Genomic DNA, 14772 nt, shown 5'->3' with positions numbered 1-14772 from the left:
GAACAGGGGTCAGGAGCAGTCAATGATACGTGACTTCTTTATAAAAGAGCTGGCCGCCATTGGAGATCGATTTAGGCAAAAGACCGGAGAAACTCTGGCGGCCTGGTTCCTGCATGTTTGGGAACAAGGAGGGGGTAATGTATTTTTAACCCCTGAGGAATTGTTGGGATTAGGAACATTGACTACTGATATCCGGGTCACTGCTAAGCTATGTGGTAGAAGGAGAGGGGTGGATTACTTACTTGCCACTCTAGGGGAAGCCCTGTTACGAGTATACCCGTCACCAGTAGATTGGGATTTACATTTGCAGAACAATTGGGGCACCCCAGAGGAGGGTATAGCAGTAATTCATCAACAGGCCCTGGCCTCTGCCTTGTATGCAGGGCGTTTGAGGCTGTGGGTACATGGGGGGAGCCCTGACGAAGAGATGTTCACTGCCGGAATGCATACCAGATTGGTTCGTTCCACCCAACCCACTATATGGGGACTGGTTCTGTCCGTATCTAGTCCGCTAATTGGGCACCCTGTGTCTGAGGCGGTGCACGCCTTATCTGGGTTTCGAGAATTAGAGTTGGGAGGTAAAATCCACTCACGTACAGCCCAGGTTAAATCAGACAAGCAGGATGAAAAGAGAGGGACTGCTGCTAATAACGGACCGACAAGAAAGGACATTTTTCTAACCTTGTTAAAGTTAGACGTACCTAAAAGTGATATTGATGGGAAACCTACCACGGTCCTTTATGCCCTTTATAAGAGGAAGGCAGGGGAACATCATCCCCAGCTGCTGAGTCCTCCTGGCCCAACTGTGCCTTCTGCTCCCACTGCTGCTCCTATCGAGCCAGCTTCTCTTGCTCCAATTACCCGTTGTGATGAGATACAACAATTAGTTAAAAAAGGCTCTTATGGATAATAGTAGCATGTGGTCCTGGAAGCCTCTGAATCCTACTAAGGCATGAGGGTGTTGACGGGATTCCCGTGTCTACTCCATTGAGATACGGCGGATACATGGGGACCCGCGGCCCTACATACAGTTAACAATCCATTGGGGTGGGGGTAATGACTGCCAATATTTGGCCTTGGTCGATACTGGTGCGGAGCACTCGGTGATTCCTGGTAACCCTGACCTCTGGACTGGACTGACATTTGGAATAGAGGGGATGGGAGGAGCGATCACCCTGGCAAAGGAAATAAAAGTCCACGCCACCGTGGTGATGGCCCTTCCCCTATATGGTTACATGGCCTGCTGGCTGCCACTGACGAGTGTATCCTGGGTATCAATATGTTGGCCGGTACGGCCCTTAATACTAGCCAAGGGGGATTTGCATTTGGAATTCGGACTATTTCAAAAAGTCTAGTGGTGGGTCAGGCTAAGTGGAATCCTGTGATGGTGCCTGCTCCCCCCCCCCCCCCGAAACCAGTGTGCATTCCACAATATCACCTCCCTGGAGGGCAGGAAGAGATTACTGCCACCATCGATGCTTTGCAAGAAGAAGGGGTAGTGAGGCCCGCAACGTCGTCTTTTAATAGCCCTGTTTGGCCGGTCCAGAAGCTGGATGGCTCCTGGAGGATGACAGTTGATTATCATTTTTTGAATAAACATACCCCACCACTTGCTTCGGCAGTTCCAGACATTGTTACCCTTATTGAAATCATTGCTACTGGGAACTCATGAACATGGTATGCTGTCATTGATCTCACTAACGGCTTCTTCACTATTCTTATAGCTGAGAACTCACAGGATCAGTTCGCCTTTACCTGGAAGGGGCGCCAGTATACCTTCATCCACCTCCCTCAGAGCTATGTTCACTCTCCCACTATTTGCCACAGCCAATTGCCTGTGATTTGGAGGCGGTGCCAGTATCGCCTTCTTTCTCGATTCATCATTATATTGATAATGTGATGATCCAAGGGGCCACGGAAGAGATGGTACAGGAAGGTATGGAGGGTATCCAAGATACCCTGATGCAAAGAGGGTGGGCCATTAGCCCCACCAAGGTGCAGGACCCGTCCCAGATGGTTATCTTCCTTGGAATTCAGTGGCATACGGAGAACAGGTGGTTCCGGATAAAGTTCGCAATAAGATCGCAGTCTTGTCCACTCCTACTAACAAAAAAGAGACCCAGCGTTTCCTATGGTTATTGGGATATTGGCAATGCCATATTCCACACTTGGCATTGCTTTTACGTCCTCTATACAAGATTACTCAAAAGAAAGCAGACGTTTTATGGGGTAACGATCAGGAAAGGGTGTTCCAGTCCGGCAAGCAGGCTATTCTTCAGGCCCTGCCCATTGCTCCCCGCATCCCAGATACCCACTATGAACTACAGGTCTCCATTACTGATGATGTGGCCTCCTGGAGCCTCTGGCAGAAACAAGAGGGCCGCCGAGTCCCGCTGGGCTTCTGGTCACAAACCATGCCCGAGGTTGCCACTCGTTATTCTGCTTTTGAACGACAGTTACTGGCTTGTTACTGGGCCCTGCTGGAGACGGAAAGAATGACAGGTGATGCAGATGTTCAGTTGCGACCTGCACTTCCAATAATGAACTGGGTCCTGGCTAATGATGCTAATCTAAAAATTGGGCGGGCTCAACAGTCTTCCATTGTTAAATGGAAGTGGTATATTCAGAGTCATGCAACCAGAGGACCTGAAGGGGTGGGCCGCATACATGAACAGGTGGCTGATCTTTCGTCTCATCATGAGGACATTGAACCCGCCTTGCCTCCTTCCCTACCCCCTTTACCATTTCAGTGGGGTAAACCATATGATTCGCTCACTCCAGCAGAATAAGAGGACGCCTGGTTTACTGATGGTAGCAGCCGGTGGGTGCAAGGAAAGCAGAAGTGGAAGGCGGTGGTTTATCATCCCAGGTCGGGAACTCACTTATCGGAGGAGGTGGATGGTGGCTCCAGCCAGTATGCTGAGTTGAAGGCGGTCACTTTACCACTAGACCCCCATGATCACCCTCTTCGCCTGTTTATCGATTCCTGGGCTGTGGCTAATGGACTAGTGGTATGGATGCCTGATTGGCAAAAGAATGACTCGCCGAGTATAGGGCAAACAGTTGTGGCAGCTGTTGTGGGATGCTTCCCACCATCGTGAGATAACCATATATCACGTTGAGGCCCATACCAATCCAATGATGAACATGGCACAACATAATGCAGTAGCAGATCAGCTTGCCACTATCAGCCGCGCTGATATCGTCCCCCTGGCTCGATGGGCACATGAACAGAATAGCCATTTGGGGGAGAAGGGATCAGCTATGTGGGCCCGTACACATGCCTTACCCGTCCATCAGGTTGATGTCCGCATGATCATGCGTTCATGACCAGCATGTCAGCTTGTGAAGTCCCGCACCGTTCCTCCTGGTCCGCATGGCCGAATAAGATGGGAGCTCGCTCAGCTGTGGTCTGGCAAATTGATTACATAGGTCCCATGCCAGACTGTATGGGTAAACGTTGCATCCTAGTAATGGTTGACACCTTTTCGGGCCTGGTTTTTGCTTTTCCCACCAAGAAGGCTGACCAAGCTAGCACTATCCAAGGACTAAACCATTTAATTTCTCGTTATGATGTACCAGAGAAAATTCAGTCTGATAATGGCTCGCACTTCTCCGGAAAGGCAATCTGTGATTGGGCAACTGACAACGGTATCTTATGGGTTCACCATATTCCTTATTACCCGCAGGCTGCCAGGTTAGTTGAATGAATGAATGGCTTACTGAAGGAACAAATGCATTTATTAACACCACTGGGGACCCTGAAGGGGTGGTGCCATGTGCTGCATCAGGCAGTCGATAATTTGAATCATCGCCCTTTAAAGGGAGGTCCACCTTTCCACCGACTTCTTCATACTTCTGAACTACAGCTATTCCAGAGGAAAAACAGTCATTGCCCCCCAATGCCGGACAAAAAGTATGGGTGGCACCACCAGGTAGTGGCCCTTCTGTAAAAGGGGAAATAGTGACACCTGCCCATGGTAACACTCGGTGGGTAGCTATTGAGGAACAGGATGGTTTAGTTTGTTTAAATACTGAACGCTTACGGCATTGTGAGTGACATATGTCAGGCTTCTTTGTTCCAGCTTCTCCATCCTGCGCTCCTGCTGATCTAGCTTAACAGCTGCTTTGATGCCAGCAATCGGATTTGTAATGTCGAGGACGTTCCGAGGGAGTTGCCCGTGGGGAACACGGCCCGATGTATCCACTAATATTTCTGATATTGTTCAGCATGTTTCAAAATCTGTTCGTGAGCTCCAGCGTCTGGGTATTGTGGCCCACAAGGATAGTTTGAGCCTTGGTTGGAATCCTTTTTCATGGTTAACTGGTACATTTGGGGGATTGGGCCACACTATTCTCCGTTGGTTGCTCGCATTATTGCTTATTTTTGTGATTATTGTAGTTTTGGTTTCTCTTTTACGCTCCTTCTGTACTCTTATCCTTGTTAGGTCTCGTAAGTGACAGACTGTGACCAAGGGGTGGAATGTATTGGAGGATTTAAACCATGCTTTTGCTTCTGCAAGGCTGAGAATCAGTAACCTGCTTTGAGACTCAGCAGACATAAGCTAAGTTCCACCATGGGGCACAGAGATGCAGTTATGTGACAAAAAGACATCTGTGTACCAAGAACGTTTAATCTTCCTGCTTGTTAGTATATTAGTCACAGACTGTCAGACAGCGACCTAATCTTGAAGCAAAATAAACCATTGTATTCAAAGTGATAAGCTAGAAAGTTGTGTTATTCGATAGAAACCTAGCATGCTAGCTTGCTCGCTTATCTTTCTTTTTGTGCTGGGAATAGGTGCTTGGGTAAGCAGTTTTTGGGTAATATAAGCCATGGTCCCGCTGCTGAAGTTTGAGACTCTCCGAGAGGTGGCAACATCTCTCAGCAAGAAGAACTTCTAGAGTCCAGCCAACATCCCAGTTGGAGGAGGTGGAGAAGCTGCTACTGGCGCCCTGACAACCTACTACAAGTGTGCAGTCGTTGCCTCGCCTTGGAAGTTGGGACCACTCCAGATGTTGATAAGTATAATTGGGAAGGGCTTACATATTGTAGTTTGATATCAGCTTAAGAATTTGTAATAAAATTGATGGAGGAGTCACGTGATGGAGTAGTGGCCGGACGGTGAACTCCAGCCCTCTCCAGAAAAGTCGGGAAAAACAAGAGAAAATACAAAGGCACAGAAATACAAGTTAAAGAAAAGTGAGTATAAAGGTGGAAAGAAGATGGAGACAAAAGGAGAAAAATCAAAATCAACGGAAAGAAGAGAGGAAGAGAAGACAACGGAGGAAAAAGGTGAAGGCCTTACCTGTCCGAAGAGGCCCGCTGTGGAGAGAGGACCCCACTACCTCAGGTCGGTAGAAAAAGAACTACAACAATGGCTCACAGAGCCGAGTAAAAGTGCGCAACCGCGCATGCGCGACTCCTCGCGCATGCGCGATGCGCATGAAAAAAAACATACCGACGGGAGGGGGGACCAGCTGGGGAGTCGATCTCCACAGCCGGCAACGACAGCTGCAGAACACCTGCAGCAAGAAGAGACCACAGAAGACAATGGAAACAAGAAAGAAGAGGAGGAAAGGGCATCAAAGAAACAACAGATGGCCAACCTAGAGGAAGAAGAAGAGGAAGAATACAGTGAAATAGATAAAGGGAAAGGCAAGGTAAAGGATATACTTGCTCTTGTTAGAGGATACATGGAGTCATTTAAAGAATGGCAAACACAGGAATTCAATGATTTAAGAAGAAGAATAAACAACACAGAAGAGAAAATAAATAAAATGGATATGACCTTAACAGAAATGGGGAAAAAAATGGACAAGATGGAAGAACGGGCAATAGCAGCAGAAATGGAGGTAGAAGACTTAAAAAAGAAATTGGAGGAATCTAATAAAAAAACTAAAGAGACACAAGAATTACTAGCCCAAAAAATAGATATAATGGAAAATTATAACAGAAGAAATAACATAAAGATAGTGGGCCTTAAGGAAGACGAAGAAGGCAAGAATATGAGGGAGTTTATAAAAGAATGGATCCCTAAGGCCCTAGGATGTCCAGAACTACAGCAAGAAATGGAAATAGAAAGGGCACATAGAGCATTGGCCCCTAAACCACAACCACAACAAAAACCAAGATCTATTGTAGTAAAATTCCTAAGATATACTACAAGAGAAAAGGTACTGGAGAAGACAATGGAAAAAGTAAGAGAGGGCAACAAACCACTGGAGTATAAAGGGCAAAAAATCTTCATTTATCCAGATATAAGCTTTGAACTCCTAAAGAAGAGAAAAGAGTTCAATACAGCAAAAGCGATTTTATGGAAGAAAGGATATAAATTTACACTGAAGCATCCTGCGGTATTGAAAATATTTATTCCAGGACAACAAAACAGACTATTCTCGGATCCAGAAGAAGCACGAAAATTTGCAGAACAATTACAAAAATAGACTGAGGGATGAAGACGGGTAATGAGAGCAAAAATGATCACGATTGATATGTATGTGGGTAAAGACAAAAATAGACTGAGGGATGAAGACGGGTAATGAGGGTAAAAATGACCACGATTGATATGTATGCGGGTAAAGAGGTATAAGAGTGAATAGAGACAATGGGCATATGTGAAAGTATCTGTAATTAGAGGAAAACATAGATAGTATAGACAAGAATTAATAAGGGAAGGTAATGGAATAGAGAGAATAAGGAGGGAATTAAAAGAGTGACCTTTGTGACATATAAAAAGCGAAATCTTTTCTGGGGGGGGCTGGGTGGGGGAAAAGAGCGGTCACTGCAAAATCAGTTGACGCTTGCGAGTGGATTCACAAATCCAAATGGAGAGGGGAGATGTGGTTGTCCGACAAGGGATAAAGGACAACTCAGGAGGGGAAGGGGAGATTGGGGACAAAGAAGATAGAAATAGGAGAATAAGGAAAATGTTGGATGTTGTAGGAATGTTGTCTGGTAAAGAGTTGAAAATAAGAAAACAGAAATGGAAAAGGAGGAAAGGTAATGATGGAAAAACGGAAAGAGAAGATAAACAAAATATAAAATGGCTACGCTGAACTATATGACTTTAAATATTAATGGAATACATAACCAAATTAAAAGGAAGAAACTACTAAATTTACTGAAAAAGGAAAAAATAGATATAGCATTTGTCCAAGAAACACACTTAACTGAATTGGAGCACAAGAAATTAAAGAGAGATTGGGTAGGACATGTAACAGCAGCATCGTATAATTCAAAAGCAAGAGGAGTGGCTATATTAATTAGCAAAAATGTGCCATTTAAAATAGAAGAGGAAATAATAGATCCAGCAGGGAGATATGTTATGATAAAATGTCAGATATATTCGGAGCTTTGGAATCTACTTAATATATATATTCACCTAACGAAGAAGATCAAAAGTTTATGCAAGATATCTTTTTGAAGGTAGCTAATACGCAAGGGAACATACTAATAGGAGGGGATTTCAATCTGAATTTGGATCCAAATATGGATAAAACGGGGAAAAAAATTAACAGGAAGAACAAAGTAACCAAATTTATAATTAAATCAATGCAAGAAATGAAACTTGTGGACATATGGAGGAAACAAAACCCAAAAGAAAAGGAATACTCATACTACTCGACTAGACATAAAACATACTCAAGGATAGACCTATTCCTGTTATCAGCCCACATTCAAGGGAGAGTTAGGAAAACGGAATATAAAGCTAGACTATTATCGGACCACTCACCCCTGTTAGTGGCAATAGAGCTAGAGGACATCCCTCCAAGAATGTATAGATGGAGATTAAACCCAATGCTACTTAAAAGACAGGATTTTAGAGAATTTATTGAAAAACAATTAAAAATGTACTTTGAAGTAAATACGGAATCAGTGGAAGATAAGTTTATACTATGGGACGCAATGAAAGCATTCATTAGAGGGCAAATAATAAGTTATGCAACCAAGATGAAGAAGGACTATAATCAGGAAACAGAGCAGTTGGAAAGGGAAATAATAAACATAGAAAAAAAATTAGCAATAAAGGAAGATACAACCAAAAGAAGAGAATTGGCGGATAAAAAAAATAAAATATGAAACATTACAAACATGTAAGGTGGAGAAGAATATAATGAAGACAAAACAGAAATATTATGAACTAGGTGAAAAACACACAAAATCTTAGCATGGCAGCTTAAGACAGAGCAAACTAAGAAAATGGTATTGGCAACAAGGAAAAAAGACAAACAAATTACATATAATCCAAAAGAAATTAAGGAAAACTTCAGAGAATTCTATGAACAATTATACCGAACTGAAAACGAAGGGAAAGAAGGGAAAATAGATGAATTTTTGACTAAAATTGAACTACCAAAACTACAAATAGAGGAACAAAATAAATTAACAGAACCATTTGGAACAGTAGAAATACAAGAGATAATAAAAAATTTACCAAATAATAAGACACCAGGAGAGGATGGACTCCCAATAGAATTCTACAAAACATTTAAAGATCTAATAATACCGCCCCTCCTGGATGTAATCAACCAGATTGATGAGACACAAAACTTACCAGATTCATGTAAAACAGCAATAATTACAGTGATACTAAAACAAGGGAAAGATCCACTCTCACCAGCGTCATATAGACCAATATCTCTGCTAAACACAGATTATAAGATAATAGCTAAACTATTAGCAAACAGATTAGCAGAACAGGTACCGAAAATGGTAAATTTAGACCAAACTGGATTTATCAAAAAAAGACGCACAACAGACAATATTTGTAAATTTATTAACTTAATTCATGCAGTAGAAGGAAATAAAGCACCGGCAGTAGCAGTTGCTTTAGACGCAGAGAAGGCCTTCGACAGAGTAGAATGGAATTACTTGTTCAAAGTATTGCAAAAATTCAGTTTACCGGAGAAGTTTATTAATTGGATTAAAGCATTATATGAGGGACCGTTAGCGAAAGTGACAGTAAATGGACATGTATCAAAGCAATTTAACTTAAGCAGGTCAACGCGGCAGGGATGCCCACTATCACCATTATTGTTTGCGCTAGCTATAGAACCACTAGCAGAATCGATAAGAATAGATAATAATATAAAAGGAATAAAAATAAAAGACAGGGAATATAAAATCAGTCTATTTGCGGATGATGTGATAGTGTACTTAACAGAACCAGAACTATCAATAAAAGAACTATATAAGAAATTGAAGGAATATGGAGAAGTGTCGAGATACAAGATAAACGTAAATAAAAGTGAAGCAATGCCTATGAATAACGCGGATTTCTCAAAATTTAAGGAGGAATCCCCATTCAGATGGCAAATGCAGGCAATAAGATACCTAGGTGTGCAAATAAACAAAAATCTAGGCCAATTATATAAACTCAATTACAATCCACTAATGAAAAAATTACAGGATGATTTAGAGCATTGGAAAGAGCTACCACTAACACTGATAGGAAGGATAAACTGTATTAAAATGAACATTTTTCCAAGGATACTATACTTATTTCAGGCATTGCCAATACAACTGACAGAAAAATTCTTCAAAGAGTTAAAGAAAATAATAAGGAGATTTTTATGGAGAGGGGGGAAACCGAGGATGGCACTAGATAAATTAACAGAATGGTATAAACAAGGAGGCTTACAATTGCCAAACTTTAAAAATTATTATAGAGCCGCACAATTAAGGTACCTATCAGATTTTTATCAAACAAGGGAAAAACCAGACTGGACGAGACTAGAATTAGATAAAATAGGGGAAAAGATACCTGAACACATATTATATAAATGGGACGAAAAATTGGTACAACATAGAACTTCTCCAGTATTACACCATCTCCTCAATATATGGAAGAAGATTCATGTAGAAAGAAATAAAATAAATTACCAAATACCAAAACTAATATTGACGCAAAATAAGCTACTCCCTTTTACAATAGACAACCTTGCCTTTAGAAAATGGGAAAAAAAAGGGATTAAAAGAATAGAAAATTGTTTTTCAGGAAGTAGATTCTTATCCTTTGAACAAATGAGAGATAAGTACAATATAACTGGAGATACAGCGCTGGCATATTACCAACTGAGATCCTACTTGAAAGATAAATTAGGAAGCAATTTGAGTTTACCAGAGGGAAGTAACCTTGAATATGTGATTACAGATACAATGTTAATCAAAAGATTTATAACAAATATGTATATTAAACTGCAAGAAAAGGAGAATGAGGAAACAAATGGTAAAACTAAACAAAAATGGGAACAAGATTTAAATATAAAGATAAAAAAGGAAACATGGGAGAAGTTATGCTCTGGAACGATGAGAAATACAATAAATACGAGGCTGCGTATGATACAATATAATTGGTTACACAGACTATACATTACACCGCAAAAGTTAAATAAATGGGACCCAACAGTATCTGATAGATGTTTTCGATGTAAAAAAGAAAGGGGAACAACAATTCATGCAATCTGGACATGTGAGAGAGTAGAAAAATTTTGGGATGATCTCAATCAGATATTAAATAAAATAACAGAAAACATTATACCAAAGAATCCAGAGATCTTTCTCCTAAGTAACATAAAAAATAAAGAATTTGGAATTGACTTGGAAGATGCACAAAAAAGATTTGTCAAGATAGCCCTAGCCGTAGCAAAAAAATGTATTATGTCAACCTGGAAATTGGAAGATAATTTGAAAATACAACAATGGTATATAGAAATGAATAAATGTATTCCATTAGAAAAAATAACATATAGTTTAAGAAATAATATTGAAATATTCGAACAAGTATGGGAGCCTTACATTAAATACAATAGCGAAAACCTACCGGGAACAAACATTACCTAAGTTGATGGAAGGAAAAGAAAAGAAAAGAATGGACTCAGTAGAATTTCTGGTGTATTTTTGTTGAATGACAACATTGTCTGACTGAATTAATGCAACCTAGATTGTATACCTAAAATGGATGAGGGGGGGGGGGTGGGGGGGTGGCTTGGGAGGAGGGAGGGGGAGGGAGAAAAAGTCACTGTAAATGTGTGGAAAAGAAAAAGTGTATATCATGGCTATTGTGATTTATGGTGTGAAAAATAAAAAAATTTTAAAAAAAAAAAAATTTGTAATAAAATTTGAATAAACTGAAGTTCTCTCGGTGAGTGTGTCTATTTTCTTTCGGTAGCTCAAACACTGTGACCAATCTAAAATGAACAAAGTGAGAGGTACAAGTTTACCCAGGACAATGGTCCCAATTCCAATGGCCTGCCCTAGCACTATAACACCCTTTGTACCTAAAGACTTACAGGGCTGTGAGTACATCTTTGTCCAGAGAAGCGCACACAGACCGCCCCTACAGCATCCCTACAAGGGGTCGTTGAAGGAGGCACATCACAACAGCCCATATTGGATCCTGGACATCAGCGGATTTGAAGCGACATTCACCATTGACTGCCTCAAGCCAGCACACTTAGACCTCGACCGACCAGTAACAGTACCCCTATCGCGAAGGCGAGAACACCCACCCAAACAACCAGACCAGGTGCAGGCACCAGACATTTCACCTCCGATCGCTGGTTCTGGGGGATGGGGGTGGGGGACCCATGTGGAAGCTCGTCTAAGTGCAGTTTGAACCAGCTCAAACCATTGACATCAGCAACCAGGAGGGCTCCAACTGCGGGGCAAATCGCAGGCGGAAGGTTACATTATTTCAGCCCCGTGGCACGCGGGGGTTTCTGGGAGGAATGTTTGAAACACATGCAAGTGTGAACAACTAAACAGTTTTCCAACTGGACACCACTCAAGTCAGACATTTTTCTCTCACTGCGACATAGCGCAACTACACCATAATTTTTTTATGGTCACTCATACCAAAGTGCTCGCCCACTGGCACTATAGTCACTTTCCCTTCCTTGATCCCCGATGTTGTGCCTACTCTTGTAGGGCCCTTTACGTACTTGTTAAGGAAACTTTCCTAGACATGGTTAATAAATTCAACCCTTTACAAGCCTTTTGCATTCTTGGAATCGCACTCAATATGAAGGAAGATGAAATCACTAACTATCCCGAACTTATTATTCTTACAACTACCTGCAATTTCCTTAGATAGTCACTCTTCTAATTACTAATGACCATGAATAAGTAACCATTAGGTGCTTTCACACTGCTAAATGTTGGCAACCCTCCTGGGTCCTGGGAGAAGTCCTTGGAAGGCTGCACCTCCCTGGTCTTTCACACTGCAACCTTACTTACCTGGAAAATCAGCATCCGGGCATTTTAAGGGAAGGTCCCGCCCCTAGTGATGACATTAAGAGTAACACTTTATGCACTGATAGGAAGTGGCACTGGAACCCGAAAGTATATGTGTACATTGCCTTCGCTGATTGAAAATTTTTGGTTAATCCAGCAAAAAAAAAGACAGGAAATGTGATCGCATTTTTAATCATCTAGGCCTTAAATATTCAGTCACAAGAAGGGAACTAACAGAGGTCCCATTCTGCTTGAGTGCATTATTTGAATCTATGTTTTTAATAAAAAAGATGATCTTTTATAAGTGTCACAGACAGATAGTATCTGGGCAAAATGTGAAGATTTTGTTACTGTTCAGGTGGAATCTCCTACACACGAAATTAAAACTGGTTTTGAGAAAAATACATTTAACCTGTTTTTGGGATTTATATTACAGACGGACTCTGTACTACAGAGGGCAGTACTGTAGTAATATTACTATAGTACTGTACTTGCTCTATTACTATAGTGTTATAGTGCCTTCAACTTTTAATCGGGGTTATTATTTTAACACAGTAATTAAAGGGAGTATAGTATCAATAGCCGTCTTCATTAACCATAATCCCACAAGCAGCTGGAAGCGCTCTGCGTTTCCCTGGTATCGGCAGATCAGTTCCAGTTGCATGGGGGATTATGGGTAACAAAGACAGCCATTGCACCGCATTGCTCCCTCCTGCCTCTGTGAGGTGCTAAAGTGGTCCTGTAACATCTTCACTGCTCAGTTTACCAGGACTACATGAATATTTCAATTCAAAAATTAAAAATCGTGGACAGAATCCTTTGAATTCTAAAATACAACTTTTTTTTGTCTTTTCAATTTTATGTTCTTGTCTCCAATGTACACACTTTGATTAGGACTACATTTCAACAATCTGCTCACTCACAAGATGGGCCATCCCTGTGCAGATGATATTTAACCATGTGAAAATATATTTTTAAAAATTGCTTTGCACAAGTATAGGATACTATTTGTTGTTATAAAAAGCCTTTTTACAACAGGTTGCCCATACTTGTGCATAGCAATTTTTTTTAATGTATTTTCACATGGTTAAGTATTGCACACACAGGTATGAGTCTGTGTGTTTTTTTTTAATTTAGAGCCCCTTTATAACATATGCTACAATCCCCACATTAGCTAAATCCAGCCTTGAATACTATCTATGAAAAAAATGTTAGAACTAATTATTTTGTCTTTTCATATATTGTTTTACTGTATATCTCAGTCTAATAAATCTAGTGGAAATTGATAACATTCCAGCTGGACTGATGACAGAAGTTATGGTATCATTCATTGTATTTCAATGTATGCTAAACATAAACTGATAACCTCAATTTCTATCATCAGCGAACGAATACAATCAAGCTTAAAGATAATTAAGCAGCAAAAATTCAGAAACAATGAATGTGAAGTGCAGATTTTTAAAAAAAGACCCTTTCTCAGAAGGCTAAGAGCAGACAAGGAGAAACCCAACTTTACATTTATTGTAGGGTCAATAGCAACCATCTTCTATGTGACGCACATATGCAGGCACTGACATCACAAAGCCTTCCTGGTAAGCCATTTGTTGATTCACACCACCAGAAGGGGATTGGAGGGCGAACTCGACCTAGGTCTCCAAGCCCAATCAATTTTGACCGGCCCAACCGTTTCACACTGCATGGGTGGGGAACAGGTTAGATTGCCCAGTTTAACCACTTGTTCATGGTGGTTAAAAAAGGCCTATTAATGGCAGACTACAAAGAGGTTGGGAGTCCAGTATGAGCAACAGAGTATGCAAGGCTGGAGGAGATGACTGGGAGAAGGATGGGGCAAGAATAACGGAGGATTTGTGGGCAAGATTGAGAATCTTGAATTCAGGAACTAAACAAATCTTGGAGGATAATTGTGAAAGCAATGAGGATCTTGCATAGGTGAGAAAGAAAGACTTCTATTAAAGAGATCAGTCAGAAATTACATGAGAACTTTGGTTTCAACGTAATTGAGGAATAGTGGAAATAGTGAAACAGAAATGGAAAATACCATGACATTGATTTAAAATGTTTTTATATTCATTTCACAGAAAGTGGGGCTCAATAACGTGGTTAACATTCACTAGCCCTCTCTAATTACCTATATGGTGTTGGTGCACTGCCTTCATGAACCGCTGCTGTCCTTCTGATGAAGTTATACCTAAAGTAGGGTTTGATGGGGAGCATATAAATTTAGACTCAGTAATGATAAAATAAGTTATTTCTAAGTCTAGATAATGCATGACTTGGAGGGGAAACCTTACATTATACAGACCTAGGTCTTCTGCCCCAGTTCTTCTCAGGAGCAGAGATCACAAATTTGCTGCCTTGCTATGTAAGAATTTTGTAGATGGAAAACACAGAAACTATTGTGCACCAATGGTAATGGCGATAAATATTTAGTGGTGGATGAAATGCATGGAATGTTTAATGTGGTTGCTAGCCAATATAGTACTCGAAGGGACATAGCATTTGAAAGTCATTTG

General features: G+C 41.0%; 1 protein-coding gene across 6 annotated transcripts in view; it reads right to left on the bottom strand.

Annotated features, from left to right (window-relative positions):
* The window catches only part of LOC138760672 (uncharacterized), a 184149-nt gene that overhangs the window by 111518 nt on the left and 57859 nt on the right, over nt 1-14772 (bottom strand). The window lies entirely within an intron of this gene.

This window comes from Narcine bancroftii, chromosome 4 (genome assembly GCF_036971445.1).
Source record: "Narcine bancroftii isolate sNarBan1 chromosome 4, sNarBan1.hap1, whole genome shotgun sequence".
Taxonomy (NCBI): Eukaryota; Metazoa; Chordata; class Chondrichthyes; order Torpediniformes; family Narcinidae; genus Narcine; species Narcine bancroftii.
This window is presented reverse-complemented; position numbering and strand designations above follow the sequence as displayed.